A 17,633-nucleotide genomic window follows, 5' to 3' on the forward strand; every position below is an offset into this window, starting at 1 on the left:
GGACAAGACTGAAACCATGAAAGAAACACTTTGCACATGACCTAAGCTGGAATCCAACTCTCCAGAGGCAAAAGGCTAGTGAATTAACCTACTGTGTCACACAGCCCTTCACTATTGATTAGTAATTATTCTTTCTAAATGAGACAAGGACATAGGACGTGGAGTCATCTGCTGTATAGTCTGTGAAAATCCAAGACTTCAGAATGCTCAGCCTTTTTCAATCAGTCACTCTGAAGGTTGATAAAGAAATATTAGCTCTTGCTGAAATACAATTAAAAATATAATTTAATTCTAGCCATTGTAAACAACAAGGGGATGTGTCAGTGAAGAAGGTGTAAAAGCAAGAATGAACTATGGTTCCATGAAGTACAAGTATAAAGCCTGCAAAAAAAAAAAGATAAATTCTATGTCAAGCAACTATCCAAATTTATTGACAAGAATTGATTACTAAGATTTTTTTTTAAATGAAAGGAAATGAGTAAGAATGCATAATAGGTTTGAATGAACAGAATATTTGAGGTGAAATAAATATTTCTAATTTGTTTCTTTAAAGTTGTAATAACAACAGACAGAAATGTTCTTCCCTTGGCGACCAATGGCATCTTCAGTAGAAACAGGGAACTTCTGGACATTGATAAAATCTGGCCCCTTCCCCCCCGGGGGGGGGGGACACCTGTCAGAAATTAAAACATACTAAATCAAAATATTATTATTTAGTAGATTTATTAGGCCAACAACATTTGGAACAATTTGAAGCCACATAAAATGTAAACATAATCACAGGAATCACAATAAAAGGCAGTAAAAACATTTCAAGTCAATATATCACAGCCAGTCACAGTAGAATGAAAGGGGAAAGGGTGGATTCTGCCTATATTGAAACCAATTCTGCACAAATATATTATCAGTGCCCACCTAGCACTACCAAGGAGGCAGCTGGTCATATTTTGGGGGAGAGGGAGCTCCACAGGCATGGGCCACTGCATAAAAGGCTCTGCCCATTGCATCTGCCAGCCTGGCATGCACATAAGCAGGACCTCTGCAGCTGATCTCAGATTCCAAGCAGGTTTGTTTGGACATAGACAGTCCTTTAAGTAACTTGGTCCCAAAACATTTAAGGAATGTTAAGGAAATCTGAGTTCTTGGCTCTCCCCCCCCCTTTGGACCATTCCACTCTGGATGGATGCATGAATTGACTGCAGGTTCTAGTCTCCAGCACTGAGACAGGTAATTCATATTTAATATCCACAACAGGCTGGTTGTTTTTAATTAGGACTGTCATCCCATTAAAAATCCCTCAGTTGACTGATGGTTTAACTGATTAATTGATTTGTCAATTAAATATGCATTCCTTTGTAGCAAGTGCCATTGTAGACAAGGGGTGTTCTCTAAGACAGATCTTCTTAGGTAGCCCCTGCATTTTTTTAAAAATGCAGTTTCTTTTATTTCAATAATAACAACTAACAACATTTCTTTTATTTCAATAATAACAACTAACAACATTTTGAAAAGTTGCTGCCGCATTCAATAGGGGCACTTTTTGGTCAAGCAAAAGGTTTTAAATCAATTTATCTAAGCAATCAATCAGCAATCAAGCAGATCTATTGTTAACTTTAAAATGCCAACAGTAACACTACTATTCCCATAAAGTGTGTGTGTGTGTGTGTGTGTGTGTGTGTGTGTGTGTGTGTCCAGGTCATAGCAAATGTCTTTTCTATTTTCTCCTTTTTCAATATTTCACATTAGTAGCTTTCTTTCTTTGACTGCTTTTTCTAAATTGATATGGTAAAGGTAAAGGGACCCCTGACCATTAGGTCCAGTTGCGGACGACTCTGGGGTTGCGGTGCTCATCTCACTTTACTGGCCGAAGGAGTCGGTGTTTGTCCGCAGACAGCTTCCGGGTCATGTAGCCAGCATGACTAAGCCATTTCTGGTGAAGCAGAGCACCGCATGGAAGTGCCGTTTACCTTCCCGCCGGAGTGGTACCTATTTATCTACTTGCACTTTGACAGGCTGCTGGGTTGGCAGGAGCTGGGACCGAGCAACGGGAGCTCACCCCGTCGTGGGGATTTGAACCGCTGACCTTCTGATCGGCAAGTCCTAGGCTCTGTGGTTTAACCCACAGCGCCACCCGCATCCCTGCAGTAGAATAGATACGGTAGAAAACCCAAAATGGGAGGGGGGGAGAAAGTGGAACTGTGGGAGAAAAAAGGAAATGGTATGTAAGTTTGTTCAACTTTTGTTTTTGGAGCTTCCTCTCGTCCTCTGAGTCCTAGTCACTCTCTGCGGTAACTTTTGGAAAGTAATAAAGCCTTTCCTTTTCAAGATTTTATTTGGATTATAAATAGCTTTTTAAAATGAATTGGTTTTCAACTGTCATTGGAATAATTTTAATGTTCCTGAGTTGGAGTTTTGGTTTGGTTTTCTACTGCTGTCTTCATGTGCATTATTATTATTATTATTATTATTATTATTATTATTAGCCATCTACATACACACTTCTCAAGGTGATGTACAAAATGCAATAAAACAGCTTAAACACACACACAGAGAGAGAGAGAGAGGGAGGGAGGGAGGGAGAGGGTGAGAGAATAGCAAATAAATTAAAAACCAATACAAAATAAGCATCTATGGTAGACACCTATTCATCCAGCTGGGAAATTTGCTGGAACAACAATGTCTCCAGTTCTTTCTGGTGATACCCTGTCAGGATCCATCAGCTAATCTGCAGAATCCCCTTGAGTGAACTACTTCAAAGCTGAGGCATGCGCAAGTGTTTCCAGCGCCTGAAATTAATTGCTACTTTAGCTGAGTTTCTGGGCACTAATCTACTACCCATAAACTACAAGGAGTTTGGGGTGGGAATGACGAGATAATGAAAATATGAACTTGTCTGGTGTGATACTAAGAAAATGTGTTTCAGATACGGAAGTCAACATAGCCACAAGCACGGCCCATAGAGCAATTCTTTGCTTCGTACCTCAGAATACCATGTCCCCGAGGATGCTAAATGTGGGAACTGAAGCAATTTGGGATCCTTCTGCCAGAATTTCACTATCTCTCATCCAACCACAGTCCATGAAAGACAACTTCCTCAGTTCATTTCTCCCCCCCCCCTCCCATGTGTATGTTTCAGAACCCTCCTTGTCCCTTATATGGAGTTGTTTTTCACTTTAACAGTCAGCCATTAAATTCATCTTTAACCATTTCATACCAGTCTTGTACGCAGGTCACTTTCTCGTACATGACACTCTTAACAGTAATTCCACCTCCGGTCATAATATGAGTAATGAAAACACCACAAGTGCATCCTAGCCATAACGCAACACCATCAGAAGCGATTGCTCAATGGTACATTGCTACACCTGTGTGCAAATGGGGCCAGGGAAGGGACTGAATAGTTTGCCATATTCCTGCAGATATGCATACAAAATCCATATGCAAAGCCACTTGCCTAAAGAGCATAGAAGGGGAATGAGACAGTGGAGGGATTGGTGTACAACTATTTGTCGCACGCTGTCAGTCAATGGGCCATTGCCCCACTAAACTGAGCTTGTCTCAGCCTGTCCCCACCTGCATGTCTTCTTACTAACAACCAGTCTAGGAGGCGGCACTGTCTTCCTACCCTTGTGGAAGACAGCATGGAGAAGAATGGGGACAAATTAGTTGGCTCTGCCTGTCATTTGGGTCTGGCTTCACCTGCCGTTGGTCTCCTTGCCTTCTGCCCCCCCAGTCCCACTTAGCACCAACCACCACTGCCATCAGTGCTGAAACTTCGTTCTGGTTATTGCTTCCAGTGTGTCCAGCTTAGCACTAAATCACACAACCAGCAGTGCAAGAAGCAGCTGACAGGGGATGGCCTTTGAGAATCCAAATAAAACAAAAATTACAACCTCACAGTAAATGCAAGTGAGATTTTAGCCTTCGCAGCAAATGACAAAACTGGGGAAACATGTAGCCAGTTTCTTCCAGAATTTCAGAAAACTCTTAGGAGGTTATACATGAACCACAGAGTGATTCTATCACTATATGATCTGCGGGTGAACCATACTTCAATTTAGTAGGAAGTATCAATAATGAATGAATATGAAAAATAAACAATTCTCTAGTCCTTTGTGTGAGTGAAAATATCGTTTTTAAATGGACTTGCATTTTAACCTAGTTTCAGTCAAGTTTGAATTTCATATCCGCCTCAATTTCCATTCTTAGAGCTTTCCTAAATGATTTCCCCCCCACAAGATAATTGAACATAAATTACTCCATTGTTGGTAATCCAGATTGCTTCCTCCAATTAGTGCTTCTGTTTCAAGGCAACTGTATCCTCCCAGTACTCCAACTGCAATAATTTTAATTTATGTTTCATTATTAGGGAAATGTGTTTCCCCGCACACACTTGTTGCCCAGCACATCACTTGCAATAATGGGCCAAACTAAATATAATCAGCCAATGCATGAGGTCCCTATCCTTGAACCATAAGTGCCCTTCCCAGTGTAATCTCTCCTGTGTATGAGACTGAGTATTAAATATTTTAAAGTATCGCTGTTTGTTTGTTTGTTTGTTTGTTTGTTTGTTTGTTTGTTTCTTGCATTTCTTACTCCCCTTCAACAAAGAGTCACAGGGTGGTTTTCAACAATATAATGTCCAATTATAAAAGCAAGTAAAACATATCAAACCATTATAATAACCTAAACTTGAACTGTTTCAGAAAGTGCAAATTAGGTAAATTCAACATTAAATCTGAACTGAATCAAATTTGTCCTCCATCCCTAGTTAACCAAATTAAATATTAAATCTATAAAATGCTGGGATTTTTTAAAAAAATTCTCATACAAACTAGTCTTGATAATGGCTTCTTGAAATATGATTGCTTATTTAGCCTTATATGTATGTGATATTTGATATCATTTGTATACATGCATAATCCTCTCTTTGTGATCTTGTTCACAGCAGCTTGCACTGATATATCATGAAAACAGGATTACGCTTTCAAATGAAGATTAAACAGTAGTAGTCACGAGAACACTAACGTTATTTATTAACAGCCCACCTTGCTTTCAGATCACTTCATAAAATTAACTGTAAAATATTGATGAATTGTTTCGCAGCCTTCCTCTGAGATAGGATTTTTTCCCCCGCACTTAGCAAAAAAATTATCTGAGGTCTATTTGCATGAGCAATTTTCCATGTTCTTGCTGATCCTTCAAAAATGCCTGAAATTATAGGTGGTCAAGGGGTGCCACCAGGTTTCAATGCCACAAATACCCTTCCAGGATGACCAACAGACTCCAGTGCTGACAGCTTGAGAAAGAAGAAGATGAGAATGCTTCTGGCCTGGAGAAATGGGGACAGACTAGGACCTCTTGAAGCCTGTGGAGTTAAATTCTCCTTGGAAGACAAGAACGCAGGAACAGGAGACTAACAGAGAAAGAAGCAAGGACTGCAGAAGTCAAAGGTTTTGGAGGAAAGTTTGCAACCTCATACCCTTCAGCCGGACACCAGGGTTCAGTGATTTGAAATATTTCAATGCACAGTCTTTGCCACAAAACACCAGGTGGGTCTCTCTTTCGTGTTGAAAAAGAAAAGATGAAAAACTGTTATTTGCAAATTGCACCCTGAATCCTCTGGTGTTCTTTGTGGGCCTGTGAAAGGTGGAGGTACTGAAGTTCCCTCCTCCTCTCCACAAACCAACAACATCAGTGTTTTACATGGTCTTCCGTACAGGGCCAGGCTTGCTGCGCAAACTACCTAAAAGTGATTTTTTTTCATAGTTGGCTCATTCAACACATTTAATTTAATTTATTATACAATACCTGAAAGTAATCAACTCCAATCCATATACTTTTAAAAGTAAAGTAAGTAGATAAATATATATTATATCAGTGCTTTAATTTGGCGTTGCAAAATGAGGCAAGTTCTTACCCAGAAGCCTGTGTTAAGCTTTTTCATTTTTTAAAACAGTTTCAGGATCAAAGTACCTGTTGCATTATTCATGGTTTTTTTTTTTACTGAAACTGACCATTTTTGCTTTGAAGATAAAGTAATACGCTGGCAATACGCTGGCAGTATGGATCCAGGCCAAGTGCCAATTTCCTATGCAAAATCACCCCTCTCAGTGACTGCAATTTTGCCCACCGCCTTGGTGCCGTTTACAGTAAACACCACTTACAGTAGCTTTGCTTTGCAGATATAAGCCCCATTGAGTTCTATGGAGCTTACTTCCTGGACCAATGTTGTTGGGTGTTGATTTTCTTTTTGTGAACCATCCCCAGCAGGACGTCTGTAAGAAAGAAGTAACGGAAGCATTTTGTAGCTAGTCTAAGCTGTCTATAATACGCAATAAATCCTTATTATTATTTTTGTTTGTTTTTAAAATAGTTATGGATCCCAAAGTTTTGGACCATCTACTACATACTATCATATAAATATTTCCTCCATTAGATACTGAGTGACACAATCTCTATTGCAACAATGGTTCTGGGGCAGAACATCACACAAATCTTCATCTTTCAGTGCTAGTATTTATAGTTCTCTACAGATATGAGCACACTGTTTAATCTGTTTTTGATTCACAATAGATGGGGAGCACATGCATATAAAGTTACAATCATATATTTTTAAACAGCGCCGGCTGCACATGTTTTCAGGGGGAAATAGTGTTATTTGGCTTTGTGGCAAAGGCACAGAGAAACGGCATACACAAAGCTAGTACATATAAAAATAGCAAAATACAACAGACTTGCGGGTCAACTTTTAATATCTCAAGGGAAGTTTATTTTAATTTGCAATAAAACAGAAACAAGCAGAAACATGAAAAAGCTAATTATCCAAGGTGATCAGCACAGCATCCATCAATGTTGGTTAGTAATTAGTTTCGTGTATTAGTGTGGTAGGGTGTGTGTTTGTGTGGCATAGAGTGTGGTGTGTGTGTGTGTGTATTATACCCCCAGTGGTCTCCTATCCAGGGACTTAACAAAGATATACATCTTGCTAACCTCAGGAACACAGCAGCATCCAGTGCTCACAGAACCCAGGGAAACCTGTTATGATGTCCCTGACCCAAACACAAATCTTCTTCCTCAACATCAATCTCACTAGTCAAATTACAGGATTATTTGCTTTTTTATTACTTCTCTCACATTTCCTGCATTCACTTGACTCTATGTAGGGCAGGGACTCCTCAGTGCTTGCTGCTGTAGGGTCCTGCCTTCAGTTTATTATTATTATTATTATTATTATTATTATTATTATTATTATTATACCCCACCCATCTGGCTGGGTTTCCTCAGCCACTCTGGGCGGCTCCCAATTGAATATTTAAAAAACATCAAGCATTAAAAACTTCCCTAAACAGGGCTGCCTTCAGATGTCTTAAAAGTAGGATAGTTGCTTATTTCCTTGACAATTTATGGGAGGGTGTTCCTCGGGGCAGGTGCCACTACCAAGAAGGCCCTCTGCCTGGTTCCCTGTAACCTCACTTCTCACAGTGAGGGAACCGCCAGAAGGCCCTCGGCGCTGGATCTCAGTGTCCGGGCTGAACGATAAGGGTGGAGATGCTCCTTCAGGTATACTGGGCTGAGGCCGTTTATCAGTAATCTAGTAATCCACAGGATTGCAAACCTGTTTCCTCTGAAATGCCAGCTATGGCCAACATGGGAAATCGTCCGAATGAGTGGTGGGTGGGCCCAGTTATGAGCACAAGAATAATTTTTTACCTTTGTACAGTAGGCTAGTTTCTACACACAAACTCCAATGCCCTTCTTTATCTTCCATCCAGGCACACAGAAGGCAGTTGTGCAAAATATACTGACCACAGTAGAATGGAAAATGCCAGGTGAAAGTGTGAAAGAACGTTGGGGCAGTATGCAGCATTTTTGTGTATCCCTAGGCGGTCCATATACTAGGGCTGGGGTGGGGAACCTTTGGCACTCCAAATGTGGTTGAACTACAACTCCCTTCCTTGAACTGATTTGTTGGGGAATAACTGCTACAGCTGGACCATCAAGAAGGCTGATCGCCGAAGAATTGATGCTTTTGAAATATGGTGCTGGAGGAGACTCTTGAGAGTCCCATGGACTGCAAGAAGATCAAACCTATCCATTCTGAAGGAAATCAGCCCTGAGTGCTCACTGGAAAGACAGATTGTGAAGCTGAGGCTCCAATACTTTGGCCACCTCGTGGCCACCCTGGAAAAGACCCTGATGTTGGGAAAGATGAAGGGCACAAGGAGAAGGGGACGACAGAGGATGAGATGGTTGGACAGTGTTCTCGAAGCTACCAGCATGAGTTTGACCAAACTGCAGGAGGCAGTGGAAGACAGGAGTGCCTGGCGTGCTCTGGTCCATGGGGTCACGAAGAGTCGGACACAACTAAACGACTAAACAACAACAACAACTGCTACAGTGAAGCAGGCATGGCTACGACATCTGCCTGGCTCAATGAGAGAGCTTAAAGAGTGGGAGCAGGGCTCTCCGCACAGGGCAGCAGGATTCCTGCTTGCTGGAGACCCTCACTTTGCTGCTCATGCTGCATTGATCTGTCCAGCTACTTTCGTTGAGCCATGGCAGAAGTCGGAGGAGTCGGATTTGAATGCAAGAGCACACTTGCCTGCAACAGAAGAGGAGCAGCCTCAGTTACCCAGGTCCTCTTTCTACAAGATCCAAGTACCTCAGGTACTCACTTTGTGGCTGGCAAAGTACCTACATGACCACAAAAAGATCAGCATAAGATTGCCCTTCTAACCTGGAATGTGGCTGGTTGTGCTGCATCCACAAGAGACACTAGCTTCATTCTCTTTTTAACTTGCTTTGATATTTTTCTGATCCAGGAAACTTGGTATACTGGGGAGACATCCTTCAATGGTTTTCATACCTTCTCCATAGGGGAAGTAAAAAGGGGCAGCTTCGGAAGAGCAAGAGGAGGAACTGGGAATTCTGGTTTCTTCGACTTCACAAACTATTACAGTAGTACCTCGGGTTAAGTACTTAATTTGTTCCGGAGGTCCATTCTTAACCTGAAACTGTTCTTAACCTGAAGCACCACTTTAGCTAATGGGGCTCCTGCTGCCGCTGTGCTGCCAGAGCACGATTTCTGTTCTCATCCTGAAGCAAAGTTCTTAACCTGAAGCACTATTTCTGGATTAGCAGAGTCTGTAACCTGAAGTGTATGCAACCCGAGGTACCACTGTATAACTCCCCTCCCCTCTTTTAAGACACATGCAATGGCAGTCAAAACTCAATTCCAATTCTGTTGTATAGTGATAATAGACGCCTACATCCCCACATTGAGGCATAAGTTCCAGATCAGAGCACTGCAGGAGTAACTTGAGGTCTATGTGGCCGACCTCACTCCTCATTCATCTGTGATTCTGGCAGGTGACCTAAATGCTAGACTAGATCCCACTGACAGCACTTTGCACTCAAAACATAACAGCCCTGCCCTCATTTAGAAGAATATGTTGTTTTATTGACACACTGCTCAAAGGATCAGAAATCCAACTGGCCCATGACGCCATCGCCTTGCTGAACCTAAGCAGGTCTGGATGGGTGACCCACATGTACATCACCTTGGGTTCCCCGACAGAAGAAAGGTGGGGTATGAATGTAATACATTAAATAACTGGCTTTTTAATATTCTCGCCATCTGGAAGAAGCCTTTTACATGCTCCTTTCCCATTTATAAATTGTTATTCCTCTCTTTATGTTGCGACTCAGATACTAATCTATTCCAGCTTTCAAACTGCTCAATTTTTACTTTGTTGCAAACTTAGACCTATTTCATAAATTGTGTCTCCAAGTTCCCCAAATGCTTAAGGAACATAATTTAGGTTTTTTGATAAAAAGCCAGGCTATCAGATGTTGTTGTTGTTGTTGTTAAAATTATTTTAAAAGGCTTTATTTATGGCTGGGCAGAATAAAATTTAAAGAGACCAATTTGTTAGGATTTGCCAGCATGCCATAGGGCACTATCAAGGGGAACCGGCTCCCAAAGTATAGGACAAGATTTACCTCTTAGTCCATAATCTTCCTACTTTAGTCTACTAGAAATCGTGGGTTAAAGGTTCTGGACAAAGTGTACAGTAGCATATTTGCAGAAAACAATGCTTTTGTTTTTATCACTGAAGGCTTTCAGTTGTGCCTTTTGACAGGAAATAATTTATTCTGAGTAGTGCCAATTCTAACTTTGTTTTGTTTTTTTCAGCACTGTCAACCACAGTCACAGGTAGCACAGTGATACACTGAAACAATGTGCTGCAGGGCCCCATAACATATACTGTTATCTTCGTGTTTGGACATTCGTTTTTCTGTGTATTTAGCTGGCAATACTTATTTTCTTAAAAATTAAAATAAACTTCAATTGCTACATTAAGACATGACCTGTAAATCTGTTGTGTTTTGCTATTTTCGAATGTACTAATTTTGTGTGTGTGCTGTACTCCTGCCATGAAACCAGATAACACTATTTTCCTGTGGGGGGAAAAACATGCAGTCATCATTATTTTAAAATAGGGTGTTTTAAATACTCGAGCATTTCTTCCCGCCCTAGAGTTAAGTTCAGGCATACATATATTTGTAGGAAAGCATGCATATTAATGCTGGCAGGCAAAGATGGAGAGCAGGGAAATGTTTTGTCTGTGGAGCAATATGGCTGGTTATTGCGAAGTAGATAACAGCAGGCTGAACTGCAACCATTTTGATGTATAATATTCCAAAGGTGAGCCAAAACTCTTGGCTCTATAAGCAATTTAATCTATAAGTGACAAGTGAAGACATTTTTTTTCCAGGCCTGTGTCATTAAATGCATCCTGCCAATAAACTGCTTCTAATTTGGCAGAGTTTTTAGTGCAATGACAATGGTACCAGTGGGTGGGGGAGGCTACATTCCCCATCATCAGTACCACAGCCCCAATCCTGCAGCTGTTATTTTGAAAAAATAGATATCAAACCCTATTCAAGTATCCTGTTGACGGCCTCGGTCCAGTATACCTGAAGGAGCGTCTCCACCCCCATCATTCTGCCCGGACGCTGAGGTCCAGCGCCGAGGGCCTTCTGGCGGTTCCCTCATTGCGAGAAGCAAAGCTACAGGGAACCAGGCAGAGGGCCTTCTCGGTAGTGGCGCCCACCCTGTGGAACGCCCTTCCAGCAGATGTCAAAGCGATAAACAACTACCTGACATTCAGGAGACATCTTAAGGCAGCCCTGTTCAGGGAAGTTTTTAACGTGTGATATTTTATTGTATTTTTGGTTTTTATGGAAGCCGCCCAGAGTGGCTGGGGAGGCCCAGCCAGATGGGCGGGGTATAAATAATAAATTGTTATTATTATTATTATTATTATTCTGCTAGTGGAAGCCAGCACAAGGAGTCCCACTAGTGTAACACAGTTCCCCCCCTCCCCCACACACACCTTGCATGCCTCTCCCAAATCTGCTCTGAGGAGAGGCAGTCAAGAGAACCTCCAAAACAAAGGGGAATGGGGAAGATTGTTTCATTGGGTTACCAGTGATGGACCAATCTCCTTAGTGCTATGCTGTATTCCACCCAATGATCTTAAATGCATTTAATGTATAATTTGGCCCCAATAAAAGGTAGTAGTTGACTGGAGCAACACAGTAATGGAACATTCTCCTCTAATGGATTATGACCATTCCCAGTTCTTGACACCAAAAATTCTGGTACTGCCTCTGCTGCCTGATACTGGGACAGAACCCAGAGTAGATCTAAGGATAGCGTCTACAGGTGAGCCCAGAATAAAGGTTTTTATTTTCCTAAGATATACAGCTTTTTAAAACACACACACACACACATCTGAGGCAGCCTTGCCTGTTTGCTTTCCTGAAAAACTGGCCAAAAACCAAAACAAACAAACAAAAATGGCTAGGCTATTCTTTTTCCTGGTCAGCTGGAATGTCTAATCAAGGTTATACTTAGTGCCGAATCTCACATTATGGTCACTATGGTGATGCTACCAAAACAAACAAAAAAGGAAGATCAAAAATACATTGGAGGGGGTTGTTATGTTCCCAACATGTTTTGATACTATCTTCATCTTAAACATGTGTTTTCATCTGTTTTTAGCTCATCGTTGATTTAATTTTTTTTTAACATTCTAAATAACTGTTTTTATTGATAATTTTATTATTTTATTCTTCTTATAAACAGCTTTGAGGGGGTTTTTCCTCACCAGCAAGTAGGATATAATTGTTATGAAATAAAAACAATAGAATAAATAAATAAATAAATAAATAAATAAACATTTTTTTAAAAAAAAGCTGCTGTCAGGGGTTCAGAAGCAGAGACGCAGAGAAGGGTGGAAACAGAGAGCGAGGGGGAGGAAGCCGAAGGGAGAATGAGTGATGATGACGACCCGAGATCTCCAAGCCTAAGCAGTGAGTCAGAGGACTCCCAAAAGGGAGCCCCAGTGAGCAGAGCAAGGGGGGGATCCGGGGGGACACCCCAGGAGGAAGGGAACAGAGGAGATTCAGAGAGCAGCAGCTGGAAGTCGGGACCCACGCTCATAACTGAGGGCGGCAGCAGCTGGAAGTCGGGACCCACGCTCAAGACTGAGAGCAGCAGGGAGGAAGGTAGCCAGGCATCGGGTTCCGGAGGCTGTCAGCAGGAGGGAGGGCACGAGTCAGGGGTGGTCACGCCCTCCTCAGAGAGCGAGGCAACGGTTAAGAGGAAAGTAGAGAGTTGGGCGCGCGCGCCAAGTTCAAATGCAGCAGAAGCTGGAGCAGTAAGCAGCCCGGAGAGTGAGCCAGGTCCTAAAGCCCGCCGCAAGGAGGCAGAAGGATCAGGGGGGTCAGCGTCAGAGGAGAGTAGAAGGGAGGAGGCCCAGGGGGGCAGAAGGACCCAGAGACGTAGGGAGAGGCGAAGGAGGTGGAGCAAGGCTAGGGTATTAAGCTGGTGTGCAAGAGGCGGGGACTCAGACGGGTCTTCGACGACCTAGAGCAGAAGGTGTAGAGCTGCACGCTGCAGTTCGGAAATGAAACCTGTAACTCAATAAAGACTCTTTTAAAGTGGACGCTGTGTGGCGTGGTCCTATGTGAGCTGGGACCTGGTAGCAGCTCTGACAGTAAGACCCGTCTCTTCAAAGCTTCAGAAACCTGAAACCTCGCAGCGGGAGCAGAAGCCGCTAGGGGAGGAAGAGGGGTGTCTGTAAGCGAGCTCACAAAGGTTAGCAAGATGACGGAAGAACAGAGGATCTCCGCGCTGCAAGAGGCAGTGACCCAGTTGTCCTCAGAGGTATTGGCTTCCAAAAAACGGGAGGAGGAGACTACAGCCGCCTACAGAGACCTACACGCCAGGTTTGAAATGCTTGTTAAGCAAGGGCAACCGGGACCCAGACCGGAGGGCGTGGGATTGGCACGGAGAGCAGGAGGGCTTGTGGCTCACTTCGATGGGACTTTGCAACAGTACCCTAATTTTAGAGCAGACGTAATGTGCGCACTGCAACTGCTGGCAAAAGACTTTAGAGATGAGGAAGAGAAGGTGGGGTTCATATTGTCCCATTTGCATGGGGATGCCAAAGCCTGGCTGCGCAATTTGTGGAGGGATAAAGATCCGGCGCTTCAGAATGCAGATGCCTTTATCAAAGCGATGGATGCGTGTTTTTTGTCTACTATTGATGTGGATCTTGCCAGACGGGAGATTCATGGACTAAAACAAGGGAGAGCGAGCGTCCGGCAGTATCACGCCCGATTTTTTGCGCTGGTCAGTGCTTTAGAATGGGATCGGGATTCGCCCCCTGTCAGAGACCTCTTCTGGGAGGGTCTAAGTTCAGCGGTTAAGGATGAAATTGCAAGGGGGGAGAGGCCCCGAAGCACGCAGGAGGTGGTCCAAAGGGCGCTGACTGTGGGGGTGAGGCTGGAAGAACGTCCATGGTGCAGAGATGAAGGACGTGGAGGGCGCGAAGCAGCGAGAAGTTTCTCTTTCGTTCCGAGGGAAGCAGCGCGTGCGCAATCCACACCTCCGCCAGGAGGGGGAGGGGAACCGATGGAGGTTGGAGGTGCAGGGGCTCAGTCAGCAGCCAGAGCCCTAGCACCGGCAGCAGGGAAAGCGAAGCCTCCTAGAGGGAACAGGAAGTGTTACATCTGCGAGGATCCAGGCCATTTGGCGAAGGAGTGTCCCCGGAGGCTCCACAAGCACACTGCAGCCTCAGCAATGGTGACTGCAGCAACGCAGCAAGGAGAACCACAGCAGGGAAACGACGATGTCTGGCTGGAGACGGAGGCACTGGGGCCCAGCCAGACGCATCTGTGAAGCAGTCCCCAGCAATCTTGCAACCCACGGATCCCCTCCCACCCAAACCAGTAGTGCAGCTCACAGCATCTCTCCAGCTACCCGACGGCGTCACTATCGAAGTGCCGCTTTCTGTGGATTCTGGAAGCAACGCAGACTTTATAGCGCAGAGCTTTGTGGAGCAGCACGCTATACAGCTATTGCCTGCCACTCTGCCCCTGCAAGTCGTCACAGTGGATGGCAGAGAGTTGCTAGGGGGGCAGGTGGTGAAGCAGACGCCACCGATGGTGATGCGCCTTGGCAACCACAGGGAAGTCATCAGTTTTAATGTCACCCAACTGTCGGACACGCCCATTGTGTTGGGCATGAGTTGGCTGGACAGGCACAGTCCGACACTGGCTTGGTACCAGAGACAACTGATCTTCGGCTCCTCTTATTGCGCAGAACACTGCATCCTACCCCGACGGGAGGGAGAGGAGGAGAAATCACAACTGCAGTTGGGAACGTTGCAAGCGGTCCCCCACAAATACGCGAGCTTTTTGGAGGTCTTCTGCGAGAAGGAGGCGGACAAGCTACCCCCTCACCGGCCATATGACTGCAAGATTGACCTCCTACCGGGGGCGACGCTGCCGAAGGGGCGGCTATACTCCATGTCTGAAGATGAAATGCAGGAACTCAAACAGTTCATCGAGCATAATCTGGAGCGTGGCTTCATCAGAGAGTCCAAGGCAGTGGGGGGCAGTCCCGTTTTCTTCGTGAAAAAGAAAGACACGCCCCAAAAAAGACTAGTTGTGGACTACCGCCTTTTGAACCAGATGACCAAACCGTCTGATTACCCCATGCCCAGGATTGACGACCTCCTCGCGACGGTGCGCAAGGGACGCGTGTTCACCAAGTTGGACCTGCGAGGGGCGTACAATCTCATCCGCATGCGGGAGGGCGATGAGTGGAAGACGGCCATGTTCACACCGCTGGGCACCTACGAATACAGAGTTATGCCCTTTGGATTACAAAATGGCTCTCACTGTTTTCAAGCTTTTATGCATCACGTGTTGGAGGGACTCCTCTACAAGACATGCGTCTGCTTCCTGGATGACATCCTGATTTTCTCTGACTCGCAGCAAGCTCACGACCGAGACGTGAGGGAGGTGCTCAGCAGGTTGCAACAACATAGACTGTACGCCAAGCTGGAGAAGTGCCAGTTCGACACGACGGAGGTGGATTTCCTGGGATACAAGTTGTCGGACAAGGGGATAGCCATGGACAGCACCAAGGTTCGTGCGGTATTGGATTGGAAAAGCCCGCGCAACCGGAAGGAGGTCCAGCGGTTTGTCGGCTTCGCCAACTTCTATCGCAAGTTTATCAAGGGGTTCGCGATGCAGACGGCAGCAATTACGGACACGCTCAGCTCCAAAAAAAAGAAATTCATCTGGACGGAGCAGGCGGAACAGTCCTTTCAAGCGCTCAAGCATCTCTTCGCATCGGAGAAGCAACTGCTGCATATCGACCCCAGTAAACCGTTGAGGGTAGAGACAGACGCGTCAGACAGAGCCGTGGGAGCTGTCCTGCTGCAGCGAGACCCGCAGGGGGTGTGGCGGCCGGGAGCGTTCTACTCCAGAAAGCTCAGCAAGTCGGAGCAGAACTACACCATCTGGGACAGGGAGTTGCTGGCCATTCATGCAGCTTTCAAGGCGTGGAGGCACTTCCTAATCGGCGCCAAGCACACGGTGCAGGTCTGCACGGACCACAAGAATCTGGAGCACTGGCGCACGGCTCAGTTCCTGAACCAGAGGCAGATACGTTGGGCGGAGTTCTTTGCTGACTTCAATTTCCGAATAGAGTACGTCCCAGGCGACACCAACATCATGGCGGATGCACTGTCCCGAAAACCGCAATACCTAGAAGAGGTGACGCCAGCGGCGGCCATGCACATCTTCGCACCGACGGCGTGGGCGTGTGCCTCAGCTACAGTAGACCTGGATGCGGTGCGACGTGCATTGCGGGACGACTCATTCGCGCAAGACAAGATGGCGGAACTGCTCAGAGGCACGGCTACCACGGACGAGTTCCAGGTGCGGGACGGCTTGCTCCTACGCAAAGGGGCTGTCTATGTACCAGGAGACGACCTTCGCGCCAAGGTACTGCAACAGTTGCACGACGCACCCACGGCCGGTCACTTTGGCACAGAGAAAACGATGGAATTAGTCGCGAGAGACTTCTGGTGGCCCAGGCTGAGAGGAGAGGTCGCGGACTACGTCGCGAGGTGCGACACCTGCCAGAGGGCCAAGCCGGTACACAGACCACCGGCGGGACTGTTGGAACCGCTGCAAACACCGTTTGAACCGTGGGAGAGGGTGGCCCTGGACTTTGTGACGGATTTACCCAGCTCGAGAGGCAAAACAGCTGTGCTAGTGGTGGTGGACTTGTTCACCAAGATGGCACATTTCATTCCGTGTGCGAAGGTGGCCACGGCGGAACAAACCGCCAAACTGTTCATAGATCACGTGTTCAAAGTGCATGGCCTGCCACGGTCTATCCTGTCCGACCGCGGACGCCAGTTCATCTCGTCTTTCTGGCAGAAGCTGATGGGTTTTCTAAATGTCAAGGTCAATCTGGCATCAGCAAGACACCCGCAGACCAACGGGCAAGCAGAGAGGGTCAATGCCATCATGCAGCAGTACCTGAGATGCTATGCCAATCAACAGCCTGCGACGTGGGTGGATTACCTGCCGCTAGCCGAGTTCGCTTACAACAACACGAAGCACGTGTCCACAGGAGTGACGCCGTTCTTTGCCAACAATGGGAGGAATCCCAGAACCTTCCCGGGACTGGAGAGAGTGGGGGAAGGAGAACCACAGACGGCGGACGCGTTCGCGTCAGAGCTGCAGGCGGTCCACGATCAACTCAGACGGCAGCTGGAGCTAGCTAAGCACGCCTACAAGGTGCAAGCTGACAAGCACAGGCGGGTTGGCGAAGTGATCCAAGTGGGAGACTGGGTCTGGTTGGCAGCCCACGCAGTGCCGACCAGGTCGCTTGCCAAGAAGAAGTTGGGGCACAAGCAGATCGGTCCGTACCAAGTCGAAGCGCAGATCAACCCGGTAGCCTTCCGACTGGCGCTGCCGGAGGGTTCCAGAATGCATCCGGTGTTCCACAGGTCGGTGCTCACTCCCTACAAGGCACCTCACAGGTTCCAGGAGCCAGGGACGGCGCCAAGTCCGCTCCGGGAACGGACGGAGACGCGGGAGGTGAAGCACCAGGACCACATCAACGAGGTCACGGAGATTTTGGACTCCAGATGGGGGGAAGAGGGAGTCGAATACCTCTTAGCCAGAGAGGGCACCCGGGCCAGCGCCAATAGCTGGGTACCAGACTACGCTTTGGAGGAACCCCTGCTCAA

At 45.9% G+C, this 17,633-nt stretch overlaps 1 long non-coding RNA gene across 9 annotated transcripts in view; it reads right to left on the reverse strand.

Moving 5' to 3' along the window:
* Positions 1-17,633, reverse strand: part of LOC309528510 — a 117,887-nt gene that overhangs the window by 69,376 nt on the left and 30,878 nt on the right. For all 9 annotated transcript variants that reach the window (XR_014217767.1, XR_014217768.1, XR_014217769.1 and 6 more), the window contains exon 2: positions 6,168-6,278. This is a non-coding gene — a long non-coding RNA (uncharacterized lncRNA). The remainder of the gene's footprint in view (positions 1-6,167; positions 6,279-17,633) is intronic.

This window comes from Podarcis vaucheri (genome assembly GCF_965113315.1).
Source record: "Podarcis vaucheri genome assembly, chromosome: 3".
In the NCBI taxonomy this organism is placed as follows: Eukaryota; Metazoa; Chordata; class Lepidosauria; order Squamata; family Lacertidae; genus Podarcis; species Podarcis vaucheri.